This window comes from Dermochelys coriacea, chromosome 1 (assembly GCF_009764565.3).
Source record: "Dermochelys coriacea isolate rDerCor1 chromosome 1, rDerCor1.pri.v4, whole genome shotgun sequence".
Taxonomy (NCBI): Eukaryota; Metazoa; Chordata; order Testudines; family Dermochelyidae; genus Dermochelys; species Dermochelys coriacea.
The window spans coordinates 155,237,167-155,264,474 of NC_050068.2; the positions used below are offsets into that span (position 1 = coordinate 155,237,167).

Consider the following 27,308-nt stretch of genomic DNA (forward strand, 5'->3'; position numbering starts at 1 on the left):
TTAAAAAAAAAAAATGCACTAATTAAATTTGTGACTGAAGTCCTTGGGGAAGAATTGTACGTTCCCTGCTCTGTTTTACCCACATTCTGCCATATATTTCATGTTATGGCAGACGGCAGTCTCGGATGATAACCCAGCACATGTTGTTCGATTTAAGAATACTTTCACTGCAGATTTGACAAAATGCAAAGAAGGTACCAATGTGAGATTTGTAAAGATAGCTGCAGAACTTGACCCAAGATTTAAGAATCTGAAGTGCCTTACAAAATCTAAGAGGGATGAGGAAGGGCTTATGCTTTCAGAAGTCTTAAAAGAGCAACACTCCGATGTGGAAACTACAGAATCTGAACCACTAAAAAAGAAAATCAACCTTCTGCTGATGGCATCTGACTCAGATAATGAAAATGAACATGAACATGCATCGGTCCACACAGCAGAAACCGCCATCAATATGGATGCATGTACCTTGGAATGGTGGTTGAAGCATGCACATCTAGCATGTAAATATCTTGCAATGCCGGCTACAGCAGTGCCATGAGAACATCTGTTCTCACTTTCAAGAGACATTGTAAACTAGATCGCATGCCCTGATTCTCATGGGTGACTTTAATTTTCCTGATATCTGCTGGGAGAGCAATACAGCGGTGCATAGACAATCCAGGAAGTTTTTGGAAAGCGTAGGGGACAATTTCCTGGTGCAAGTGCTAGGGGAGCCAACTAGGGGGAGCGCTTTTCTTGACCTGCTGCTCACAAACCGGGTAGAATTACTGGGGGAAGCAAAAGTGGATGGGAATCTGGGAGGCAGTGACCATGAGTTGGTTGAGTTCAGGATCCTGACGCAGGGAAGAAAGGTAAGCAGCAGGATACGGACCCTGGACTTCAGGAAAGCAGACTTTGACTCCCTCAGGGAACAGATGGCCAGGATCCCTTGGGGGACTAACATGAAAGGGAAGGGAGTCCAGGAGAGCTGGCTGTATTTCAAGGAATCCCTGTTGAGGTTACAGGGACAAACCATCCCGATGAGTCGAAAGAATAGTAAATATGGCAGGCGACCAGCTTGGCTTAATGGTGAAATCCTAGCGGATCTTAAACATAAAAAAGAAGCTTACAAGAAGTGGAAGCTTGGACATATGACCAGGGAAGAGTATAAAAATATTGCTCGGGCATGTAGGAAAGATATCAGGAGGGCCAAATCGCACCTGGAGCTGCAGCTAGCAAGAGATGTCAAGAGTAACAAGAAGGGTTTCTTCAGGTATGTTGGCAACAAGAAGAAAGCCAAGGAAAGTGTGGGCCCCTTACTGAATGAGGGAGGCAAGCTAGTGACAGAGGATGTGGAAAAAGCTAATGTACTCAATGCTTTTTTTGCCTCTGTTTTCACTAACAAGGTCAGCTCCCAGACTGCTGTGCTGGGCAACACAAAATGGGGAAGAGATGGCCAGCCCTCTGTAGAGATAGAGGTGGTTAGGGACTATTTAGAAAAGCTGGACGTGCACAAGTCCATGGGGCCGGACGAATTGCATCCGAGAGTGCTGAAGGAATTGGCGGCTGTGATTGCAGAGCCCTTGGCCATTATCTTTGAAAACTCGTGGCGAACGGGGGAAGTCCCGGATGACTGGAAAAAGGCTAATGTAGTGCCCATCTTTAAAAAAGGGAAGAAGGAGGATCCTGGGAACTACAGGCCGGTCAGCCTCACCTCAGTCCCTGGAAAAATCATGGAGCAGGTCCTCAAAGAATCAATCCTGAAGCACTTAGAGGAGAGGAAAGTGATCAGGAACAGTCAGCATGGATTCACCAAGGGAAGGTCATGCCTGACTAATCTAATCGCCTTTTATGATGAGATTACTGGTTCTGTGGATGAAGGGAAAGCAGTGGATGTATTGTTTCTTGACTTTAGCAAAGCTTTTGACACGGTCTCCCACAGCATTCTTGTCAGCAAGTTAAGGAAGTATGGGCTGGATGAATGCACTATAAGGTGGGTAGAAAGCTGGCTAGATTGTCGGGCTCAACGGGTAGTGATCAATGGCTCCATGTCTAGTTGGCAGCCGGTGTCAAGTGGAGTGCCCCAGGGGTCGGTCCTGGGGCCCGTTTTGTTCAATATCTTCATAAATGATCTGGAGGATGGTGTGGATTGCACTCTCAGCAAATTTGCGGATGATACTAAACTGGGAGGAGTGGTAGATACGCTGGAGGGGAGGGATAGGATACAGAAGGACCTAGACAAATTGGAGGATTGGGCCAAAAGAAATCTAATGAGGTTCAATAAGGATAAGTGCAGGGTCCTGCACTTAGGATGGAAGAATCCAATGCACCGCTACAGACTAGGGACCGAATGGCTCGGCAGCAGTTCTGCGGAAAAGGACCTAGGGGTGACAGTGGACGAGAAGCTGGATATGAGTCAGCAGTGTGCCCTTGTTGCCAAGAAGGCCAATGGCATTTTGGGATGTATAAGTAGGGGCATAGCGAGCAGATCGAGGGACGTGATCGTTCCCCTCTATTCGACACTGGTGAGGCCTCATCTGGAGTACTGTGTCCAGTTTTGGGCCCCACACTACAGGAAGGATGTGGATAAATTGGAAAGAGTACAACGAAGGGCAACAAAAATGATTAGGGGTCTAGAGCACATGACTTATGAGGAGAGGCTGAGGGAGCTGGGATTGTTTAGTCTGCAGAAGAGAAGAATGAGGGGGGATTTGATAGCTGCTTTCAACTACCTGAAAGGGGGTTTCAAAGAGGATGGCTCTAGACTGTTCTCAATGGTAGCAGATGACAGAACGAGGAGTAATGGTCTCAAGTTGCAATGGGGGAGGTTTAGATTGGATATTAGGAAAAACTTTTTCACTAAGAGGGTGGTGAAACACTGGAATGCGTTACCTAGGGAGGTGGTAGAATCTCCTTCCTTAGAGGTTTTTAAGGTCAGGCTTGACAAAGCCCTGGCTGGGATGATTTAACTGGGACTTGGTCCTGCTTTGAGCAGGGGGTTGGACTAGATGACCTTCTGGGGTCCCTTCCAACCCTGATATTCTATGATTCTATGATTCTATGATTCTAAGAAGCGGGCAGCATTATCTCCTGCAAATGTAAACAAACTTGTTTGTCTGAGCAATTGCTGAACAAGAAGTAGGACTGAGTGGACTTGCAAGCTCTAAAATTTTACATTGTTTTATTTTTGAATGCAGTATTTTTGTACATAATTCTGTATATCAACTTTCATGATAAAGAGATTGCATTATAGTACTTGTATTAGGTGAATTGAAAAATGCTATTTCTTTTGTCTTTTTACAGTGCAAACGCTTGTAATCAAAAATAAATATAAAGTGAGCGCTGCACACTTTTTGTATTCTGTGTTGTAATTGAAATCAATATATTTGAAATTGTAGAAAACATTCAAAATATTTAAATAAATGGTATTCTATTATTGTTTAACAGTGCGATTAATCACAATGAATTTTTAATCGCACGATTAATCGTGATTAATTTTAATTGCTTGAGAGCCCTACTTAATAGCTCAATTTCCTAACTATAAAATTAGAATAATTAATATGATGGACATGGAATTACTATGTAATAATCTAACAATATTGAGGTATAATAATTTTATGAACAACTTTACCTTCACCTCAGTGACTTGGTTCCATAATGTATACTAGATTATAAGACTCTCCTGTATGAATGTATTGTTCTAGCTTAATAGAGAGTGTGGGAAAAACAAGCAAGGAAGCACACAATAACTGTAGATAAGCAACCTCTGAACAAACACTGGGGAAGCAATTCCAAAATGATGGCTTACTTCTAGGCCCCAGAGCAAAATGACACAGCTTTTCTGCCAGTGCTGGAGAGGAAGAGATCAAGAGAACCCAAAATAGTTAAAAAACCCTTCTCAGGGAGGGAGGAGGGTCATTTATCATTAGGGAGACAGGTTAACACAGAGAGATACTGTGGAAGGGGTCTAAAGAAGTGGGCCTTCCGCCAGATCCAGGGATTGGTAAGCATTAGGAAAAGACAGACAAACATGTGGATTGTTAATTGTTTTAACATCTGTTTTCTGTGAAATATTTTAGTTATAAATAAATAATACTTTACTTTTAAAAGGCAGGTAACCAGTGATCAAACTATCTCATAGCTCTCGATGAAAACAAAGTACAGGTACTGAACAAGAGTCAAACCTGCTGAGGTAATCATGGTTTGTATCAGAGGACTGCAGCCCAAGGCCATATCGGAGAGCAGTAGAGTTGCATGCTTCCACTCTGAGACAGGTGATGCCTAGAGGATCCAAGAGGCATTGGGGGGTGCAACGAGAGTAGTGGTGGGCAACCTGCAGCCCACGGGCCGCATGCATCCTTTCAGGGTAATCCGCTGGCAGGCCACAAGACAGTTTGTTTACATTGACCGTCCACAGGCACACACCACTTCCCGCAGCTCTCATTGGCCAGGAACGGCAAACTGCAGCCACTGGGAGCTGCAGGAGGCTGTGCCTGTGGATGGTCAATGTAAACAAACCGTCTTGTGGCCCACCAGCGGATTACCCTGACGGGCTGCATGCAGCTTGCGGGCCACAGGTTGCCCACCACTGAGTCAGACCAGAGAGATGAGAGAGATGCAATTAGCCTGAGAACTGTGACAACTACATTTATCTGTCTTTGTAAAGTTCTTTGAGAACTACAGATAAAAAGTGCCTGTAACAAGGCCTTTGCTTGCCCTCACACAAATCAGTGAGAGACCTCTTCCAAGTGCAATCACCAGTGCTTTTTTTTTTTTTAAACAGTGTCAGCTCCCACCACCTTCTATTTACAGACAGTTGTAAACCAGCAGCCTGGGGGATAGCTAGCTTCTCCAGCCAGCAAGGATGGTTAGGATGCCTCTTAATTGGAGCTGGGCTAATGGTCCTGGCTCAGGACCTCCTGGCCAGCACCTTGTTACAGTGCCCTATAAGGTCTAAGAATTATTATGGATCAGAGAGTGACAAATTAATACTGTTTATAATGAGCAACATAACGTTATTGATTGCCATACATAGCACAGACATTGCACTCTTGTATACTTACACTACCATTGCAAAATTTACTGCAGCAGTTCTTTAAAAATTCAGGAAAAGGAAATTCAGAGGCAAAGCTTATTACTCTGTCTTTAACTATCTCCCTCCTGCACCACAAAAGAGGGAGCTTTTTGTGTTGATTTGGTAAATTAAGGCATGCCCTTGATATACCTGATATTATTTTAATTTTCTTTTTTATTACATGTTTTGACAGTCTCTGTATTGGTAACATGAAAGTAGTTGGCATGACTTTAATATAACATCAGGAGCATTGTGGCAAAATAAACACTGGGAAAGCAAAACAGTTCAGATTGATAACTTTTAAATATTGATTAAACAAAAAAATTTGAAATATTAGATCTAAATATTAAGAAGAGTAGAAACTTTTTTATTTATTTTATTTTTGCACTCCTACTTTGGTCTCCAGTGCTGCCAGTTACACAAGACACTTCTCAGAAATAGCAATTTTAATTAAAAAACAACTTTGTATTTCATGTCAGTTTTTTATGTAGTGAGAAATACTTTAGCCCATGAAGTAAGCATTTAGAGGTCTCATCGCATCACGTATGTATGCAATTTACACTGACTTCAGTAAGAAATATCTCTGTGCAGAAGACCTGATAATCAGGATCCAGAATGCCACACTGAGCAAAACGTCTGCAGCTTTTCTTAAATTCATAAGAACCTAAAAGCAGGAGTGAAAACATGTCATGGGTCCCCTAACTCATCACATACTTTATAGCTTTTGGTTTGTCTGTTCAATACTCCAACCTAAGCCCCATAAAACTCCCCTTGATAAAGGTTGGATTTATTTATGACAGCCCAGGACCTTTTTGATTATTTTTTTTCTATTCAGACATAGAGACTTTTTGGAATGTATTTGCCCTCCAGTAAGCAAAAATTAGATTTTAAATTAGGAAAAAGCTGTTTTCTAATACATAGCATGTTGTTGGAAGAAAGAGTTTAACATCCTTATGATTAGTTTTTAAACTGACGTGTTCTTAAGGAACAGCGGGTTCCAGCAGCTCTTGAGAAAGCTGCTGTGCAGGCTTTTCCTAAGCAGCCAGTTGTAAGCTACTGATCTGTCTCCCCACTCCAGGAAGGATGGATACCGCACCCAGAGTCTGGATCAGGCCTTTCTCCTCAAGACTTTATTTATTAGTGGCACCGGCAATCCCCAGCAAAAATCCCAAAATAAATAGTTCAACATAAATCCAACAGATACTGACCTAGTGGCTTCCTTATCAGTGTCTCTGTTCTAGGCAGCTTCTCCTTAGTCCTCATACAGGACATCTGCTTAGGAATTTTCCTCCCACTCCAAGGCCTGCTACAGCAGCTACTGTCCCTCAACTGAGGTCTTTCATCCTTTATGAGAATCAGGTATTCATCAGGCATTCACCCAGCCCCTTGCAAACTATCAAGCTCCAGCAGAGCTGTGCCTCAGAATAAGGCTGGCTGACCCCAGATCCTCTGGCCGGTAAAGAAGCAGATCACCTTGATACACTACAACTTGACACTGACAATCTGGGTAACTATAATGCAGTATCTGATCTTCCATTTGTGGTTCAGAAAATTGTGGCAAGAAATCTAGATGATGTAGATGCTTCAGGTCTCCTTGATCCTTGTCAATTTAGGTACAGAGCGGCATACAGCACAGACACTTTGGTTCCTTTTGTAGGTGATCTTCTAGTCCTGGGTAAAGATCAGGTGTCTGTGCTAATATTGTTAAATATATTGGCTGCCTTCAATATCATTGATCAAGAGATGTTGACTTCATTGAGAATCCAGGCAGCAGTAGATGTGTGTACCGGCCCTTCATTGGCTTTGTTCCTATCTCAGAGAAAGATCCCAGAGGATAATTTTATGTTAGTATTTGCTCTTCTGTCTCAAGGGCTCTTATGTAGGATTTCACAGGACTCCACCTTATCTTCCTTTCTTGTTCTGTGTGTGTGTGTGTGTGTGTGTGTGTGTGTGTGTAGTGCTGTTAGGACAGTTGGTAAACAGGCAAGGGCTATGGTGTTGTCAGTATGCAGATGATGTCCCACTCCATCTGTTTTATCTGTCTCAACCAATGCTATCAAATGCCTTATACAGTGTTTCATGCAGTGGTGGTGTAGCTATGTCTGTACCAGAATATTACCGAGACAAGATGGGTGAGATCATGTCTTTTATTGGACCAACTTCTGCTCGTGAGTTTGGTACAGATTGGATCATGAATAAGGGCTTCCTGGCTGAAATTTGATCTGTATAAGACAAAAATGATGCTCATTGGATGGGGAAGGCAATCAGAAAAAATAGTCTCTACCCTGTTTTCCCCTTAATAGAAGTTGTGTCCACTTATTGTTGCTCAAGTTCAAAATGTGAGGAATCTGTTGCATCCCTGATGCTTTAGATCAGTGGTTTTCAACCTGTGGTCAGCGGACCCCTGGGGGTCTTCAGACTATGTTTAAGATAGGGGTCCACACCAAAGGGGTCCACACCTCCATTTGAAAATATTTAGGGGTCTGCAAATGAAAAAAGGTTGAAAACCACTGTGTTAGATGCATGCAGCGGCAGTGTCCTGTTCGGGAAATCATACAGGAATATTTGGATGACCTTGTAAACTGAAGTAATAGTAATAGGATGAATTTTAATAGTGAGAAGTGTAAGGTTATGCATTTAGGGATTAATAACAAGAATTTTAGTTATAAGCTGGGGATGCATCAATTAGAAGTAACGGAGGAGAAGAAGGACCTCGGAGTATTGGTTGATCATAGGATGACTATGAGCCGCCAATGTGATATGGCCGTGAAAAAAGCTAAAGCAGTCTTGGGATGCATCAGGCGAGGTATTTCCAGTAGAGATAAGGAAGTTTTAGTACTGTTATACAAGGCACTGGTGAGACCTCACCTGGAATACTCTGTGCAGTTCTGGTCTCCCATGTTTAAGAAGGATGAATTCAAACTGGAACAGGTACAGAGAGAGGCTACTAGGATGATCTGAGGAATGGACAACTTGTCTTGTGAAAGTAGACTCAAGGAGTTTGGCTTGTTTAGCCTAACTAAAAGAAAGTTGAGGGGAGATATGATTGCTCTCTATAAATATATCAGAGGGATAAATACCAGAGAGGGAGAGGAATTATTTAAGCTCAGTACCAATGTGGACACAAGAACAAATGGATATAAACTTGTCATTGGGAAGTTTAGACTTGAAATTAGATGAAGGTTTCTAACCATCAGAGGAGTGAAGTTTTGGAATAGCCTTCCAAGGAAAGCAGTGGGGCGAAAGACCTCTCTGGCTTTAAGATTAAACTCGATAAGTTTATGGAGGAGATGGTATGATGGGATAAAATGATTTTGGTAATTGATCTTTAAATATTCATGGTAAATAGTCCCAATGGCCTGTGATGGGATGTTAGATGGGGTGGGATCTGAGTTACTATAGAAAATTCTTTCCTGGGTATCTGGCTGGTGAATCTTGCCTATATGCTCAGGGTTTAGCTGATCACCATATTTGGGGTTGGGAAGGAATTTTCCTCCAGGGCAGATTGGAAGAGGCCTGGGGAGGTTTTTTGCCTTCCTCTGTAGCATGGGGCACGGTTCACTTGCTGGAGGATTCTCTGCTCCTTGAAGTCTTTAAACCACGATTTGAGGACTTCAGTAGCTCAGATATAGGTGAGAGGTTTATTGTAGGAGTGGGTGGGTGAGATTCTGTGGCCTGCGTTGTGCAGGAGGTCGGATTAGATGATCATAATGGTCCCTTTTGACCTTAGTATCTATGAATCTATCTGGCCAAAGGGTTGCATCCTTTTCCATCAGAGGCAGAAAGATTGCTATGATTCACACCATTTTTAACACAGATTAGACTACTGCAAAGCTCTCTACATGCAGCTACACCTTCAGTCAGTTCAGAATCTGAAGCTAGTGCAGAAGGCAGAGGTTTGCTTCTTAAATGGAGTTTGTCACAAACACATTGTCCATCACCCCAACAACCAGAACTAGACCAAAGTATTACAGCCTGCCTTCACTCCCAGAGTGAGAGCTGAGGGTCTGCTCTCCTTCCCAGCCAGCCAGCAACTCTCCCTCTTTAGCTCCTCCCTCAAAGTCTGACATGTGCTGCAGGTGCCATGGGACATGGCTGATTGGGCTCCCCAGCAGCCCATTAACCCTTTCTTGACTTGTGTGTGGTTTTTACACCCCATCACATCCATGCATCATTTATCTAGGCATTAACTGCTTACAAGTTTCAAAGCTACTTTTAGGGGCAGTAGTGTTATTGCAGGACACACCTCATCCACCCAAAACCTTAAAAGCAGGGAAATAAGTGAAGGGAAAGACTTGTGCATTCCTTTTCACCTTCATGCTGCTTCCATCACTCTTGATAATGCAATCCAAAGAGTAAACAGGAAGACGATTATGGTGCAGTGATAGCTTTTACTTCTATCTCCAATTGATATACAAATGCAATGTACCCCATCTTTGTCAAATTTGCACTCTAATACAAAACTTTAACAGTGACCTCGTGCTTTTATATCAACAGATTTGCATGCCTGATTGTCACATGCTCTATGCATCTGGGAAATTATTTTGACTTAACACTGCTGAGGTCATTATTAAGAAGTGTGTTGGAGTGCAAGTTTGAAGAAGTTGGGAATATGTATAGCTTTGGGGTAACAGCTGGAGATGAAAGTGAAAGCTATCACTGCACCATAATTCGGAGCTGTAAGCAGACTGAAAAATTGCTAGAGTTCTCTGACTCTCTTGGACAACTGAATAGCTTAGTAAACGTTGGAGTGTTGAGCTCAATTTGAATCTTCCTGAGATTTTGTACACAAATAAAGGAGTAGGCATTGGACATTCTCCAAAGAGTCTAAAAAGACAGTGAGGGAACATCTAAGTAAACAAGAGGCTGTTGGTGAGTGTTCTTGTTGAAATAGGTTTGTTCGTGGTTAATAAAATGAGTTATCTTCTATGTGCAATGTGGTTTTACTTTTATTTTAATCGTGTATTTTGTAATGCTTTGTGTTTGAGCTACATACTTAGTTTGTAGCTTTTGTTTGACTTAAAAATAAAACTTGTTTTATCTTTTCCCCCATGATCTGGTGTCTGCTTTATTTTTATTATTTTAGCTGGATTGTGCTGGCACTCATCATGTTCTAAATGGGTTCCAAACATAGAGGAAGACACAGTCCTTACCCTGAAGAATGTAAAAGCAAAGAAACAGGTAACAATTTGTTTTTTCAGTTTTTAGAAAGGTAAACAGATGACCTGAGTAATTATAGGCCTGACATTCATCCTGGGAAAGATAATGGAGTGGCTGAGATGGGACTTGGTTCAGATAGAATTAAAGAGGATAATGTGATTAATGCAAATTAACGTGAATTTATGAAAAATAGATCCTGTCAAACTAACTTTATCTCTTTTTGATGAGATAACAAGTTTGGTTGATAAAGATAGTAGTGTAGACTTAATATAGTTAGACTTTGGTAAGACATTTGACTTGGCATTGCACGACATCTTGATTAAAAAATGGAAAAATATAAAATTAACATGGCATACATTAAATGGATTTATAATTTGCTATTGGATAGGTCTTAAAAAGTAATTGTAAATGTACTACATCATTACAGAGGGGCCATTGTGACAACTCTTAGCCCTGAGGAAACATACACGATATTATTTTTGTGGCAGTATATATCCTTGTAGTGGGGCGGCTGCCCCACTCCTGGTGAACAGGGATTGAGAGCAACTGAGGGAGTGGCTGACGACAGGTGTGGCCAGCTCAATTAGGGCCCAGTTGGCCCTGATAAGAGGGCTGTGGGCCAGAAGCTGGGGGAGTCTCACTCTAGCTCTGGAGTGGGAAGGGCTAGCTGCTTGAGAGGGAGGTACCTGAAGTGGAGCAGTGCTAGGGAAGGGCAAAGGAAACTGGGGAGCTCCAGGCTGGTAAACCCCCAGACTGCAGGCCTTGTTGAAGGCTACAAAAGGTACTGGGGCTGCAGAGGGGCAGCCTGAGGATAGGTAAAGGCAGCAGGTCCTAACCCCTTGCCAATGATGAGTGGCCAGTACAGACTACAGTCTGCCCCAGTGAGTGGGAGCTAGATGAGGACTGGCAGCAGCATCTGAGGCAAGGTGGGTTTAGAGGGTTGGGGGTTCCCCTGGAAGGGGAGACCCAGACTATGGGGGTACTGCTGGGGCAGAACCCTAAGATAAAGGGGCACTGGGGTGCGGGAGGGACACAGGATCTGAGGCAGGCAAGACACTGCCCGCAGAGGGCACTCCGGGCTGGAATCGAGCTAATTTCCAAGATGACCAGCAGGAGGCGCCACACTGGTGACTTGTTACTGCACTATAATCCTCTTTAATTTTATCCCTGAAGCTCAAATATCCTATTCCCTTGGTATGTTTGGCCTTTAAGTATGCAGGAGCTATCTCTGACCCTGAAATTTTCAGGTACTAGAGTCATGGGTATAAGAGGAGACTGCTCTTGCTCTCACTCTCGCTTGTAAACAGAATGTAGATAGTTACTTATGTAGAGAAGCAATGATCATAAATCAATCACATATACTATTTATACAGTTAACAGATGTCCTCATTAAGTTTATGTAGTATAAGTGCACTCAAACCATTTGTCGAAAACAAGAACAGTTTTGAATAACTTTTTAAACAAGAGTAATAGTGTAACAAATTGGTAGGGCAGATTTAAATCAATCCATAGGAAATAAGCAGAAGGTTCTCCAGAAGCCTCTTTTAAGAAGCAAAGAGCCAATATCTTATAGTTTTCTACACTCTTAGACACTCATTTTTATTCCCGATACCCTGGACCAGAGATATGTTAAAGAACTATAGTATAATAAAGGGATTCTTCATAATAAGGTTATTTCAGTTTCTCATAAGAAAAGAAAAACAATGCAGAATTCTAATCAGTAACACACTACTATTAAACAGCGTATAAAGGGGAAATTGTTCATCTGAGTCATAGTTGGCAAAGGGAAAACCTTCAATGGCTACAAATACTTAGTCATCGTGAAAATTCACTGCAGCACCTGGCTGTTCTCAGGTCATCTCTAGCTTATGGGAAAGTTCCTGAAAAGTTTCTTCTGTAGCTCCCTTTATATTGGCTGAAATAAAGCTCCACACGCTTCCTCCAGGGATCTGAAAACATACACTTGGCCAACACAGTCAACCCTGAGACTGTTGGGATTTAGGACTGCTGCCAACAGCCCCATTCCCTGTAGTTGTCTCTGCTTTCCATATGCAGATTTCAAAATAACATTTCTCCGTCCAAAAGACTTACATACCAAAACAATCCTTGGATTAGTGGAATTGGATCTGTTCTTTGAGGGCAAAGTTCTTGCAGAGATTAAGGCCCCCCTGTAGCTTCAGAGACATTTAGCAAATCAGAAATCCATTTTCTTGCACATTGTTACAAGGCAAGAGTGCTTTAATAACCAGACACTTATCTAACTTTGAAGCAGCAATATTTAATATGACTATAATATAAAGTAAGTTCTTCAAAAGACAGATTTAATTCACAATATATTCCCAGAAGAATCTGATCTGTGAGCAATCAGTTTATTTTGCTTTAAAAGCTGATTAATAATTAGGTGTATTGTAGCTTTATGGTCTCAGGTAGAGCAGGTATAAATTTTCCAGATTTTAATTTTTGTATGAAATGTTCTTAGCATTTTGATTAAAAAACACATTTTGACTTTTGGGGGGAGGGGTTTGAGGGTTAAATAAAGCTGGTGAGAAACAGAAAATGTTTTTTTCTTTTGTTTTTCATCAAAACTTTGCTTCAGTGGGAACTTTTCAGCCAACTGTAGTCTCAAAATTAATAATCTTCAACTCTTCTCACTACGTTTTCAAGAGCCTGATGTATCTATCCTCACTGGAGCACTGAAATCAGTGAGAGGTTTGCATGCGTAAACGTGACTGGACACCAGGTTGTCATCCAAGAGGACAGAGAGAGAGGCTATTCTTCTGTTTCTCAAGCCACTTCAGAAGAAATGTAAAGTTTAAAATTTTTACCAACAGAAAAGTTCAGTTCAATAAAAGCAGGAGATAGCGTGTCCAGTGATAAGAACAAGGGACTGTTTGTTTTCCTGACTGCCACCGACTCACTGCATGACCATGAGCAAGTCACTATCTGTATCTACACTGGGCTTTTCCAGCATTGCTGCCACCAGTTCATCTCCCCTGGCTATTGCAGTGCTGGAAGCAGTAGCGTATACAGGGGTCTGGGCAGCCACCAGTGTTTCAACCACTTTGTGGTTTCAAGTTACTCAGAGCAGGCCAGCAGATTTTGGGGCTTTGCAGTGGGTCATCTTCCAGGTGGAAGAAAAATTAGTCACATAGGCCCAGCATAGTTTCTTCTAGTCTCTTTTGACTCACAGAATTTACACAAGACCTGTTGTCCACACCTTAGGGAATCTTACCAAAAGATACTGCTTCCACTGATTCAGCTGTACCGGTGTTGGTGTTGGTGGACGCTATTGTGTAGAAAAGTCTTGGTGGCACTAAATCGTTTTAATTGATGTGATAAAAATAGTGGTCTGGAGACTTGTCTACACTCGGGATTCCACAGATACTTCCACCAATTCAGCTGAACCAGTAGTAGCTCAGAGAGAATATTTGGAAATATTCCCTAGTGTAGACACGGCCCAACTGTGTCCTGCCTGCTTTCATTATATCCAGTAACACCAAAGGCGGCTGTTCAAAGGTAAATTGGGTATCGGTATCTTGAGTCTTTTGAAACACTGCTTCACTACAAGGCACACCCACAAGCTATGCTTTATAATCTTCAGTAATATCCAGATTTGTCAGCATACAGCAGATTAGTTTTATTTTGTACATTTTCATGTGTTCAATGCAGCTTGTACGATTGTTGGATTAATTTGTTTTATTTTTTCTCTTTTGGTTTATCACTACCACCTAATAATTTGTAGAAGTATATTGTTTGTTCATATCTTCTTCCTAAATCTGTTTAAGATGAGAGGATGATTTGTTTGTGCTGTCATTAAGAAAACCATATGTTAGTGTGGCCTTATGGGGAAGTGTTTTTATTTTTTTTAAGCATTCAAGTAAGGTTGCCTCCAAAGGAGTCTGAATTGCTCATCCAAGTACAGAGGCTGAACAATGACTGGGCTGCAAGCAATGCCAAAAATCTGTTCAGCTCAGTCCAATTATTTCCAACATTAAAATCTGTTTTTAAAAAATGTCTTGATTCCACCTCTAAAATGTCTTGATGCACAAAGAAAAGTATGCACTCATAAGTTCTCTGCATCCTGTCAAGTGTCTGGGACTAAGCAAAATACACACTTTCATTTACAAGTCAGCACACGTACAAATATCATGGAATTGCCTTTTCATCCAATGATGGAATGATTAAGAATGGACTAGTAGAGTTTGCAGGATCAAGGTAGGGCTGGAGCCTGCAAACACTTGTGTATATGAGTAAATAACTCAGATGAGTAGTCCCATTGAGATAAATAGCACTACTCCCTTCAGTAAAGTTCTTAATATGTGTACTTGGTTGCAAGATCAACACCATGCTTTGTACTGTACATTTAGTGTTTATGGATTATGCAGCTAGAGAGGTTTGAAGTGGACTTAACTCAGCATAACAAAACTTATTTGTGGCCCACTTGGGTCTTTCCATTGACTTCACTGGGAATTGGAATAGGCCTTTGGCTCTCAGCCTGATGAACCATCTATTTTGCAGAATTTGGTCAAAAGAAAAGCATCAAGTCAAATACCAGTGCTTTTTTGTGATAGTATGGAGATAGGCACAGGATAGGAATCTAGACAAAACAGAAAAGTGTTGGCTGGGAAATGGTTACCTTCTCCATGATTATTGAAACTGAAGGAACTGCTCTCTCAGCAATGTATCAGTGACCAAGCAAACAGCCCATGGATACTGATGTGTACTTGGTGAGCGTTCATGGAAGTATCTTTAGAGACTGCTGCTTTTGTACTGGAGGTGGGCAGGAGATGGCTGCTAAGGGCCAGACTTTGACACCCTCATTGACACAGAGTAGCAATTTACTCTAAAAATGTAACAGACCCATTGAAATTGATGGAACTGTGTGCAGAGTGAGGAATGCGTAACGTGAGTAATGGTGGCAGAATTGGGCCTTAAATTGGTTACCCTATGAAGCACTGAATATTGTTATGGATTGGTTTAAACCTCTTTGAAACAGCATTTTAAGAAAGATGTGAACAAATAGGAGAAAGTCCGGAGGAGAGCAAAAATGATGAAAGGTTTAGAAAACCTGACCTATAAGGAAAGGTTGAAAGAACTGGGCATGCTTCGTTTAGAGAAGAGAAGTCTGGGAGGAGATGTGATAGTGTCATATCAAAACTCTTTCAGAAGCAGAGATTATATATTAATAGATTAATTATTATTAGAGAGATATTAGATTTTTTTCCTTTCAGATTCTACTAAGGTTAAAGAGGAAGGATGGTTTAGTCACATGGTTAGAGTTCAAGGCTTGGGTTCAATTCACTGCTCTGCCACAGACTTTCTGTGTGACCTTAAGCAAGACACTTAGTCTCTCTGTGCCTCAGTTTGTCATCTGCAGAATGAGGACAAAAGCACTTCCCTACCTCACAGGAGCACAGTGAGAATAAATACATTAAAGATTGTAAGACAGTCAGATACGACAGTTATAGGGGCCATATAAGTACTTGGCATAGATAAGTTTATGCTAGTGCTTAACTGCCCTGTAACTATTTATGTAGAAAGCTGATCTCGTATTCCCCCTCCCCAGCCCTTCCAAAAATGAATTTATTCCTTGCTGCTCTGTGACTTTCAGACTACTGGTAAAATATTAGAACAATCCGAAAAAAGATGACCATGAAAAATAGTCCAAGTCAATAATTTCCCTCTTGAGAATGGTGGTCTACTGCCATGAAGGGTTTTGGAGATCAAATTCTGAATTTGCATTGGTCTTAATCAAGGAACATTTCAGTCATGTGGGAATGGAACTTGGCAATTAGGACACTTTGTGTTCAAATTTTAGAATATAGAAAGAGTACCAATGTGTCAGACTCATTAAGTTGAGACATGAGCAGAACTTCCAGGAAGGGCCAGGGCAACGCTACTTTCTGTTCTCACAGTGTCATACACCAATCCCTTCCCAAACTGGCCCCAACATATTTTCCCAGGTTTAGAATTTAAAATAAACAAACAGCTTTTCTGTTTCAGAAAATATGCTTTAATCAGTCCGTTTTCCCTCAGTATTAAACAATATAGCCCCTTACTTAGGGGAATAAACACTATAGTTCCATGTCCATCAGAGAAAATAAGTAAATCTGGGCTCTGGTTTTGGCTGGCTCCATAAATACAAACAATTTCCCTTTTTGGCTAATCTTCAGGACTGAACCTTCCTGGTCCTTGGTTTCAGTGCTTAACAAAGGCCTTTCCTAATCAGTGACCAGAGTCGTTCTGTGCCACTGTATGGGGAAGGGCCAGCCAAAGATTCTGAGTGAGGTTCCTGGCCCCATTGAAGTCAATGGGAATTTAGCCATTGACTTCAGTGGGGCCAGGATTTTACTCTCCCTCTTTTATCCTTGTTCTTTTACAATTCCCAGCAGGAGGGCCTTCTCCCCAACATTAGCAGCTAAGGCAGTTTCTTCAGGCTTTCCCCATGCAAACTTACTACCTTTTCCTTGGTTGGCAGCATGCTGTGGGATAAATTAATTGGCATCACTCTCATAACTCCAAATTTCTAAACTGATTATAAGATCAGTGTCCATAGTAATGAATCTAGCAGTAAGAGCAGAAAATTTCTCTGCTAGCTGTCTGTGCCAAAGCAAAAACTGAGGTTAAGTTTTTCATGAATATTTTCCTATGTGCTGTACTAGCAAGTGCACCAACTTACAAGTGTGGTAGGATATCTGCTCACTTGTTTAAAGTAGTGGAGAGTTATGGATGGATTCTTTGTCAAAACTAAGTTGAATTTGCTGCAGACTGCATCCAATATGATGCGTGGAAAAGCATGGACTGCAACTGTCTTGGCTTTGGGCTATCACAAAGTTTGCTGTCTGACACAGTGCCAATTATTGGCGATTTTGAAGTAGCTATTAGACAGGTGTGAGCTTTTTGGATGAATGATAAACTGTTTTTTTTTAAAGGCATTAAAGAACCATGCCTTAAGATTTGATGAGCCCTCATCTTCATTTGGAAGTAGAACAACTCTGGGCAATAGATTATTTGAATTCAGCATGAAGTCAGTAAAAGCCTTTTGGGAGAGCCATTCTGTACTATGCCAAGGTTTGCATAAGCCACCAAAAACACAAGAAAGAGGCAGCAGTTGTTATTGTTTGACGCAATGTCTCTCTTGGAACACTTTTGTTCCAATTCAGGGTAATGTACAGTAATACTGTATTTTAGCTAGCACACTTTTATAACTCCAGAAATAATAGCACATCTAATACTCCCAATGTGTTCACATTTTAACAGGCAGAGAAAGGCTCTTGAATGAGTGTCTGGCTAACCTGCACAATTTCTTGAAGAGGTGAGAGTATAAAGCCATTCACTGTAACCAGAATTTCTAGGAACAAAACTGTGTGATGCTAAAACCAACATAAAACCACTCAGGGCCTCTCAATTCCTTTCCATTAGCCCTACTCAACACCAAGAGACAGTTGTTGCAGTCTGTAGTAGTCAAAGTTATAATGCCTTTTTATCTGGGAATTTGCCTTCTTTATTACCGTGACACTCTATACCCCATGTTCACCACTTTTATATGGTTATGATATGTTTTGTACAAAGCATGCCTTGTGACGTATCATTTGAAAACTCATAATGTACTGAACATCATTGTCCTATTAAAATGTGTGTTACATCACTGCATGTAAAAATATGAGATTTTGCTATATGATTGTTAGTGAAACATATTGTAGTTCTGGATAACACCCATGAACTAGTTTTACAGAGACAAATACTCACTGAGGTATCAGCATAACTAAATAAACCATCAGGGACTATTACCTAGGTAATTGGATATTCTTCAGCAATGGGGAGGGGTAAACAAAAAATTTACATTTCCTCCTAGATACGGTGTGAATCTCACATACACAGGGGACTGTTTATCTATACTGCAGCAGGGTGAGGGGAGGTAATCCAAAAAGAGGCAGCGGGTATAAAAATAAAGGACAGTGACCTCCAGAGGACCCCTTTCTATTCCTTCTATCTCTCTGCTTATAACAGCAACAACTCTCAAAGAACAAAACAAAGGAAGGAGAGTTCACAGACTGGAAAGGGACACAGCCTGTGAAATATATTGCCGCTCATGGTGAGACAAACCTTTTACTTTTAAGCCTATTAGCCTGATAAAGTTTAGGAATTAGCTTGCATGTTTATCCTTTTATTTCTTTTGCAACCAATTCTGACTTTTATGCCTTACTACTTATAATCACTTAAAATTTGTCTTTCTCTAGTTAATAAACTCGTGTCATTGTTTTATCTAAATCAGTGTGTTTGGATTGAAGTGTTCGGGAAACCTCCACTTGAGACAAGTGCAGACAATTATTTCCTTTGTTGAAATGATGGACTATCTATGATCTCGCATGGTTCAGCAGTGCAGTGGACAGTACAAGATGAACATTTCAGGGATGCAAGTCTGGGGATATGCAAGTATCCCCTGTGTATAATTCCTGAATGGCTATGCATAGCATTCATGTATTCAGCTGGGGGTGACTACATGGTAGGGGCTGTGTGTGAGCAGAGCCTAGAAGGGTTTGCTGTTCACCAGCAAAGCAGTGTGTGATGGGGCACACTCGCCCTGCACTGGACAGGGAAGGGTTAACCCTACATTGGGTTGAGGAAACCATGCCCCCTTTGCTCTACTGGGCATGCTCCAGGTGCACTAATATAAAAGGGAGCAGCTCAGCTCAGTTGGGGCTGACCGTCAAGGAGGAAGGATGTGCTCCACTGGCTCCAGCCAAGGATAAGCTGAAACCCAAGGTCCTGGAGGCTGGAGACGCTGTAAATCAGGCAGATGCTAAGGTACCTACAGAGACCCTGCTGTGTCAGGAGTTGCTGGGGACAACGCAAACCAGGGAACCCGGAGACAACAGAGATGCCCAGACCATAGCATAGAAACTACGGTAGGAAGCAGCCCAGGGGAATTAGATACAGGCCCGATTAGTGAACTGGAGTTTTGAGTCAGTGTGTTTCGGTTGGAAACGCCACCCCCACTGACTCAGTGGCATGCGCCCTTGCCACTACCAGGGCCTTGGGCTGGAGTCCAGTGGAGATGGAGTGTCTGGACCCCTCTACCAGGGCCACCACCCCTCTTCTTGTGTGTGGCAGCCTTCTTCCTGACTGACTTTGGCCACTAGGCCTCACTGCCCTGCAGAGAAGGGTGAATCCATAGACTCTGACTGCTAGGCCTTACTGCCCTGTCTTCCTGGGGCTAATGTATTGATTGTGGCTACTGGGCCTTACTGCCCCGCTAAAAGGGGCAAACATATTGACTTTGGCCATTGGGCCGCATTGCCCTGTCTAATTAGGGCGAAGTTACTGACTGTAGCTGCTGGGACTTGCTGTCGACTGGGGCCAATGTATTGACTCTGGCCATTGGGCCTGTCATAAATACAAAGGGAAGGGTAACCACTTTTCTGTATACAGAACTATAAAATCCCTCCTGGCCAGAGGCAAAACCCCTTCACCTGTAAAGGGTTAAGAAGCTAAGATAACCTCGCTGGCACCTGACCAAAATGACCAATGAGGAGACAAGATACTTGCAAAGCTGGAGGAGGGTGGAGAACAAAGGGTCTGTCTGTGTGATGCTTTTGCCAGGAACAGATCAGGAATGCAGCTCAGAACTCCAGTAAAAAGTTAGTAAGTAATCGAGCCAGAAATGTGTTAGATTTTCTTTTGTTAAATGGCTGGTAAAATAGGTTGTGCTGAATGGAATGTAGATTCCTGTTTTTGTGTCTTTTTGTAACTTAAGGTTTTGCCTAGAGGAATTCTCTAGGTTTTGAATCTGATTACCCTGTAAGGTATTTACCATCCTGATTTTACAGAGGTGATTCTTTTATTTTTTCTTTTGTTAAAATTCTTCTTTTAAGATCCTGATTGTTTTTCCATTGTTCTTAAGGTCCAAGGGTTTGGGTCTGTGTTCACCTATGCAAATTGGTGAGGATTTTTATCAAGCCTTCCCCAGGAAAGGCGGTGTAGGGTTTGGGGAGGATTTTGGGGGGAAAGACATTTCCAAGCGGGCTCTTTCCCTGTTATATATCTGTTAGACGCTAGCAATAAAGTCCAAGGACAAAAGGTAAAATAGTTCGTACCTTGGAGAAGTTTTAACCTAAGCTGGTAAAAATAAGCTTAGGGGGTTTTCATGCAGGTCCCCACATCTGTACCCTAGAGTTCAGAGTGGGGAAGGAACCTTGACAATAATTATAACTTATATTGTCTAGTATTAGTAAAAATAAAATGCTGTGTTACTCCAATAGGTGCAAAGAGTCAGCAACAGTCCACCTTACTGGCTGACAACAGCCTGAAGTGTTTTTATTTTACATGGGATGGTTTCCTAGTTCTCCTGCACTCCAATGATCTTAGGTCAGTGGTTTTCAACTTGTGGTCTGCAGACCCCTGGGGATCCGCAGACTATGCCTAAGATTTCCAAAGGGATCCATACTTCCATTTGAAACATTTTAGGGGGCTGCAAATGAAAAAAGGTTGAAAACCACTGTTAGGGTAATGTCAGCCACTACAGCAATCTTGAAACTATTTTATCTTACGTTATCTGCTTTCCTGATTCTTTACAGCTTGGTGGACCTGGTGCTGTTAGCAGCACTGAAAGAAACTTATTCTTTGAACCATGAAGAGTAGTAGCCTCTCCATAGTGAAAGTTGCAACTAACTTCTCTTACAAATCTCTGTTTGGGTCCCCCCTCCCCCCCAAAAAAAGTTAGCTGGAAAACCAATAGCTGGAAAAGTGGTTTGGCCTGAAAAATTGCCATAATTCTTCTGAAGGCCAAGAAGATTGTTTCTTCAAAGTCAGAAGAAAATTCATCATTTTTTTTATAGGTTACATATGAAAAATTACCTTGATTTGAAGTTTTAACTTCTCTAATATTTCCCTTTGCCCCAACATAGTTTGCTAATATTTTAAGATAAAGTTATATTTCCTTCCAAACTCACATACTGGCTTATTGAAAGAGGCCATGTTGTCATTAAGGAAATGGATTAACAATTTTTGGTGTAAATAGTTTTGTATCCATTTCTGCTCTCATGATTGTCAGTGGGAGTTCTTACCTGTTGACTTAAGTGGGAGCATTATTGCCAGAATTTTTAAAACCTTGCACAGGAACAAGTGGTACAATATTCCAGCTGGGAATTAGCACATGATTAGGTGCACAGGGGATTTTCAGAACAGCTTGTTAGCCATGCCCATCAGGGTAGGTCCTGGCTATGATTAAGATGCTGGTCACTCAGTCCAGATTTTCAAAAGCACTCGGAGGCCTCCATGAAAGCAGGCAGGTGCCTGTCAGGGGCATGAGTAAGCTAACAGGTACAGATTAAGCCATTGAGCCTGGACAGTCTGGTTGCTGTACACTCACCGCACTCAGGAACCCCACTCGACATTGATTTAAAAAAAAAACAAAAAAAAAACCCCCAAACTCCCAAGTACATCATGAGAGAGACAGACACTCACATAGAGAGAGAAAAAATCAAATAAATATCACTAGTCTGAGAGAGACCAAGAACATAAGCAGTTGCTTTTGGGATAGGGCAGGACTGGAACATGCCAGAAGACTAAGAGATTGGTCCAAAGCCCATTTAAGTCAATGGAAAGGCTCTCATTGATCTCAGCGGTCTTTGGACAAGGCCTTAGCAGAGAGAGGACAGGACAGGGGGGACGGGGAACAGGATGTGTCTGAGGGAAGGTGTGCCAAGGTTTTTGCATTTCTGGAAAGGGGGCTGCACCGGTGATCAGCCGGAACACAAAAGAGAAGGCGGTTGGCAAGATTCACCCTGGCTCTGGGGCAGAAGAATGCCATTAGCATCCATATAGGGCAGGATAGAGTAAAAATGACTTTAAAAACCTGGAATATTTCCTTGGCCTTGCACCATGTGCAGCCATTTACACTTGTGCAAAGTGGATGTTAAGTGCTACCAAATCCAAAGCTTATGCAAGACCATGGAGACTGGACCCCTGTTGGCAGGGTCTGTCATTGCCCCACAGTAGAATTCCATTAGTTTAGAACTAAATTTTGGGGTTTAGCTAGCCAGTTGAACTACAATTATAATGCTGTTCCCTCTTTTGAGGGGTCAAAGAAGTGTGTTTAATACCCAGCTGGCAGGGACCAAGAGAGGATGCCAAGGTTTCATGTGCGGGACTGCCTGTCAGGGAGCATTACATGGCTGTGTAGACTTGCTGAGAGGCTAGCTGGGAATGTGCCTGAGCAGTGAGGCATCGCATAGGGAATTTCCCCAGTTAGCAGGTGACAGGATTGCCAAACCCAAGTCTTCAAATATTAGAAGACAAACCATACTAAACCCAGGAGATTATTTTTCCCAACCTGAAATCCATTAGCACCCTTATTTCCAATGCAGATGTCTCTGTCCTGTCCATGTGCATTATGACAGCAGGTCCTGAAATGGCAGAAAATACACAAGGTAGGAGATGCTGTGCTACATCTTAGCCAACTGGAGAGTACCCCTTCTGGGTATGGTTTTGTGTCCCATCTAGTGGCACCAAGACCACTTAGCGAGAGAGAGTGATGAGTCTGCTCTATAACCTTAATTAAAAGGCACTTGGCTTTTAGCTCATGTGGTAGAGGCTCATGTGCTAAGCTCCAGAGGTCCCAGATTTGATCCCACCCAGGGTTTGTCAGTGTTACACTACTTGGGACTCAAACATTTCATCACCCCCTCCTCTGTAGTCCACCTGACCTCAGAGTTCTGTATCACTAGACAACCCAGTCTGCTTTTAGCCTGCCTGTTGAGAATGTGAAATGAGACTGAAATTAAGTTTTGGAATAGAATAAACATGATAATGATGTTCTTACAGTGAAATGTGAAGTGTATTAAAATTGACTCCTTCATTAGTTCTCACATTGTGAACTTATTAGCTGTTCTTAGTTAATGCAATGCTTTTAAAGGAGCTTAAGAGGGTTTTTATTTTAATGTGAAATGTCCAATACATCTTGTTTCCATGTTTACAGAGCAAATGGCATTTTTCTTGGAATAAAAAATGACATAGGAATGATTAATTTGTTTCCAGCTTAAACATTTTAAAATGTCCTGTGGCACATTACATGTGCTATGATGATTCATTTGTTGTGATTTCCTTATGTTCTCTGAAGGGGTAGTCTCAGCTCAAAACTATTGCTAACATATGGAAACATGTTTTATTCTCCTCTGCTGTATTTTTACATTGCTGCACACTGAAATTATTTGTATAATGTTTTGTAAAATACTGTTCCAGTCCACATCTTAATTCATGCTTTGTTTGTCGTCTGTATTTGGCACTAGCCTGGGACCCAGGTTATCCAAAGGAAAAAAATGTATACACAGTTATGATGGGGAGGATTGTTCATGCTAGTTACTAGAGTTATTCATCAACATTTGAATAGGGCACAGGTATTCTATTTTATTGATCTGGAATATTGGTAGTATCCCATGATTGAATGGGATAGTCCAAAGATATACTTTTATACCCGCAATGGGTCATATGTATTCAGCATTCTTACATACATTTGTAGTCTAACATATTCACTCACTTTAAGATTTAACAATAGCATTAAAGGCCATCCAGAACTGATTCTGTATATTTTATCTCTAATATACCACAAAGTCAACTAAAGACAAAAGCACATCTATAATATTTTGAGATCCCTACTGAAAAATTATTTATCTTAATGTAATTGGCAAATACAAAAAAATGTGATTTACTCCTTGATCAAATAAAATTTCTGATATTGAATATCTAATACAGGAATCCTTGCAGAGCAAGAAATGTTAAATGTTATAACAGGTTTTTACTTTACCATATAGCTAAAGGCCATCCCAAATTTACTAATTTAAGTGGAATGAGCAATTCTTTGCAGCTCTTAATTACTGTCAAATCCTTTGTTAGAGGGTGATTCTTCAAACAATTTGTTCTTGGTTCAACTTGTAATCTTTATTTAAGCAAATTTCCCATTTATTTCAATGGAAGGTTCACCTGATTTAGGAGTATAGGACTACGTATCATGCTGTGTAGCATTGGTTATCTGTGCCAGTAGTTATATAGAGCTGGGTTGGAATCAGAGCATGGGATCCCACAGCAGACAGTTCTAGAGGAGGAGGAAAGACCTTCAGGACAGATTCCAAATCAACATTTAGAGCTACTCAAACATAGACTGAAGGATGCTAAATTGTTTACAAAGTTATAAAATTAAAAAGCAAAATTCTTTCTGCTCTGCAGGTGAAAAAAATTAAAGTAGGCAGCAAAGTACAGTAAGAGCGAGAAAGGGAGTAAAGTAAAGTGTGATGTAATTGATGGAGGCAAGTGCATTCAAAGGCTCAGCTAGGCACTCAGGAAAGTTGTGTGTTGAAAGGTGATTTGTCCATTATGTATACTTGCGCAAAACTAAACCTGTAAACAGCTGTGTTAAGCCTGGAGATTCTAGAAACTTCATCATCAAAACAAGGCAAAATGTTCACATATAGGCCCTAATTTCTTGCTTGCTCTCTAATGAGCCTGCAACATTTTATACAAAGAACTGGCAATGTCCCATGGGATATCAAATAATAAACAGAATATATTCATGAGTGGGGCAATGCCTAGTTAATAGTGTTACCATTGCTTGCTGTAGGTGTAAGCAGTAAGGTTGGTCTCCAAAGAGAATTGTTTTCTTTCCTGTAAACTTGGATTTTATGGGAATCAAATCCTTAGAGCCAACGTGGATAAATACAGCCTTAATGCTAAACTCAAAGAGATGACATAATTATGGATGAGATGGGTAAGGTAATTTAATAGGGTATAATGCTACTAAAATGTTTGTTCTTTCCCATTCATCTCAAGTACAGTTTTTGTTTGTAGCCTTCCAGTCTCAAGCAGCACTCAAGCAGAACGTTTTAGTGACTGTTTTGCCAAAATAAAGGCACTGGATTATATCAAGCGTTCATAACATCATATGGCCAAATTCTGCTCACTCTCTCCCCTTCTCTGCCACTCTTCCCCCGGTCCTCCCTGGAAGTTGTGTATGGATACCTAAGGGCATAATTCAGGTAGAAAGTTGAGATGTTAAAATCCTATTTGATCATTCAGTTGTTCTCCCCTCCACTCAGCAATGCAGGATTGGTCACTACAGTCCATTTTCTAATGTCTTGTCCAATGTAGTTTTAAATGTCCCAAGAAATCAGACACCCACTAGATTTCACCACTTCCACAGCCTAATAGAACTTGCTGACTGAAGGTTTTCTGATATGTAACATAAATTTTCTATTACTTAAATTCATCCTATTGAGTCTTATTTTTCCACCCTACTTTCCTCCTTGATGTTGTCCACTCCCTCACATTGTTCTTTAGTCAAATGCATATTAATTCTGATTATCCAAAATTCTTGGGGCGGGGGGTGATACCTAAACATTCTGATAACTTGGGAAGCCGGGATAGGGAGCTTGCATAACTTAAAGTTCTGCATCCCCTTTTTTGTTGCATTAATAAGCTCTGGAGACTTCAGAGTTTAAAGACTTCAGCACATACATTTTCTGTATAAAATACGTCATGTACTGAAGTCAAACCTTGAGACTGAAACCTTAGGGAACATATTACACATCAGAGACTGAATAAATTAGGGTCTGGCAACATGGTTAAATTTTTTCTTATCTGTTTTTTAAATCTTGCTTCATAAGGCAGAACCTTTAACTTCTGTCATTTTTCTGCTGTTCTCTGAACTTCCTCCAATTACTCAATAGCTGGAGCACAGGGGGCGGGGAAGAGCGGAGGGACTGCAGGTGGAAGAGGTGGGGAAGGGTTCCCACTTGCTCTGGCCCAGGGCCCCACAAAACCCTAATCTGCCTCTGGGTGGGGCACGGCTTAGGTGAGTAGGGTAAAGACATGCCAGAAGGGTGGGTATGTACTCAAGTATGTGCCTTATACAACTCTTTACTTACCCAAGCTGAGCCTCCCCAGCTACACTGATATTTTTACAGTGTAATGTCCTGCTGCCTCCCCGCTGCCAAAGTTTTTCCCTAGAAAACACCCCAGCAATGGGGAAAGGCTCTAACAGGGGTGAAGCAGTGGGGAAAAGCTCCATTGCTGGAGCCCTTCCCACCTCAGTGAAAGACTCCAAACAGCAGGGAAAGTTTCAGTCTTTCCCCACTACTCGAGCCCTTCCCCAGCTGCAGGGAAAGACTCTGGCAGCATGGACCAGCTGGCAGAGCTTTTCCTTGCAGATGGAGCCCTTTTCCATTGCAGGGAAAGACTCCAGCAGTGAGGAAAGGCTCTGGCAGTGGGGAAAGGCTGCCTCCTCCCTGCCAGAGCTTTTCCTCACTGCAGTGAAAGGCTCTGGCAGTGGGGAGCTGCCGAAGCCTTTCCCTGCTGCCTCACCTCTGCCGAAGCCTTCCTCTGCTGCCTTACCTCTGCCAGAGCCTTTTCCTGACATGTATAGCTACACATCGCAGCGTGGACGCCGTATGTTTTCCACTATGAGGATAGCTACATGTACCCTACATGCTGCCGAAAGTGGTATGTAGTGTAGATATAGCCTTAGCGTGTGGCAGGTTAGTGTGCTGTAGATTCACACCGTGGCTTGCCAGGCACTAACTTGCTGTGTAGACAAGCCCTAATACATTATCATCTGTCATAACCTTTTGTTTATGGTCCTCCATCTGACAAAGTCAGCATTCCAGATCATCTTAGCTCTGAGTGTAAAATAGAAAAACTGTGCAAAATCCTTTACTAAAATCCAGTTGTCTTATGTTTGCCATCTTCCCTTTAGCTACTAATTGAAATCAGTATAAAAAGCAGTCACACGACTAGCAAGATTTATTGACGGTTTTCAGGGGTTTTTTTTAAATTCTTTCAAAATGATTACAAACAAATTAGTCAAGATAAGTAGCTGGGATTATGAAATTACATAAAGCTATTTAAACAATTAAATAAATAAATCTCTATGAGAAGTCCATAAAAAGATGCCAAAGAGAGAGCCAGATACAAACATAACAATTGTGTCAACAAAAAAAGATTTCTGAGTAAAATAAAACATTGGGCTTCTTGGCATATAAAATGAAGACACCAAGGAGCGTATAAAACAGAAAAGGAGAAAACCAGTAGAGCATTTGTTATAAAA

At 41.5% G+C, this 27,308-nt stretch overlaps 1 long non-coding RNA gene across 1 annotated transcript; it reads left to right on the forward strand.

The window, feature by feature from the left end:
* Window positions 1-8,729: 8,729 nt before the first annotated feature.
* Window positions 8,730-19,579, forward strand: LOC122458316. The gene is made up of 3 exons (XR_006278311.1): window positions 8,730-9,925; window positions 10,140-10,234; window positions 18,224-19,579. It is a non-coding gene; the product is annotated as an uncharacterized LOC122458316 (long non-coding RNA).
* Window positions 19,580-27,308: the final 7,729 nt, after the last annotated feature.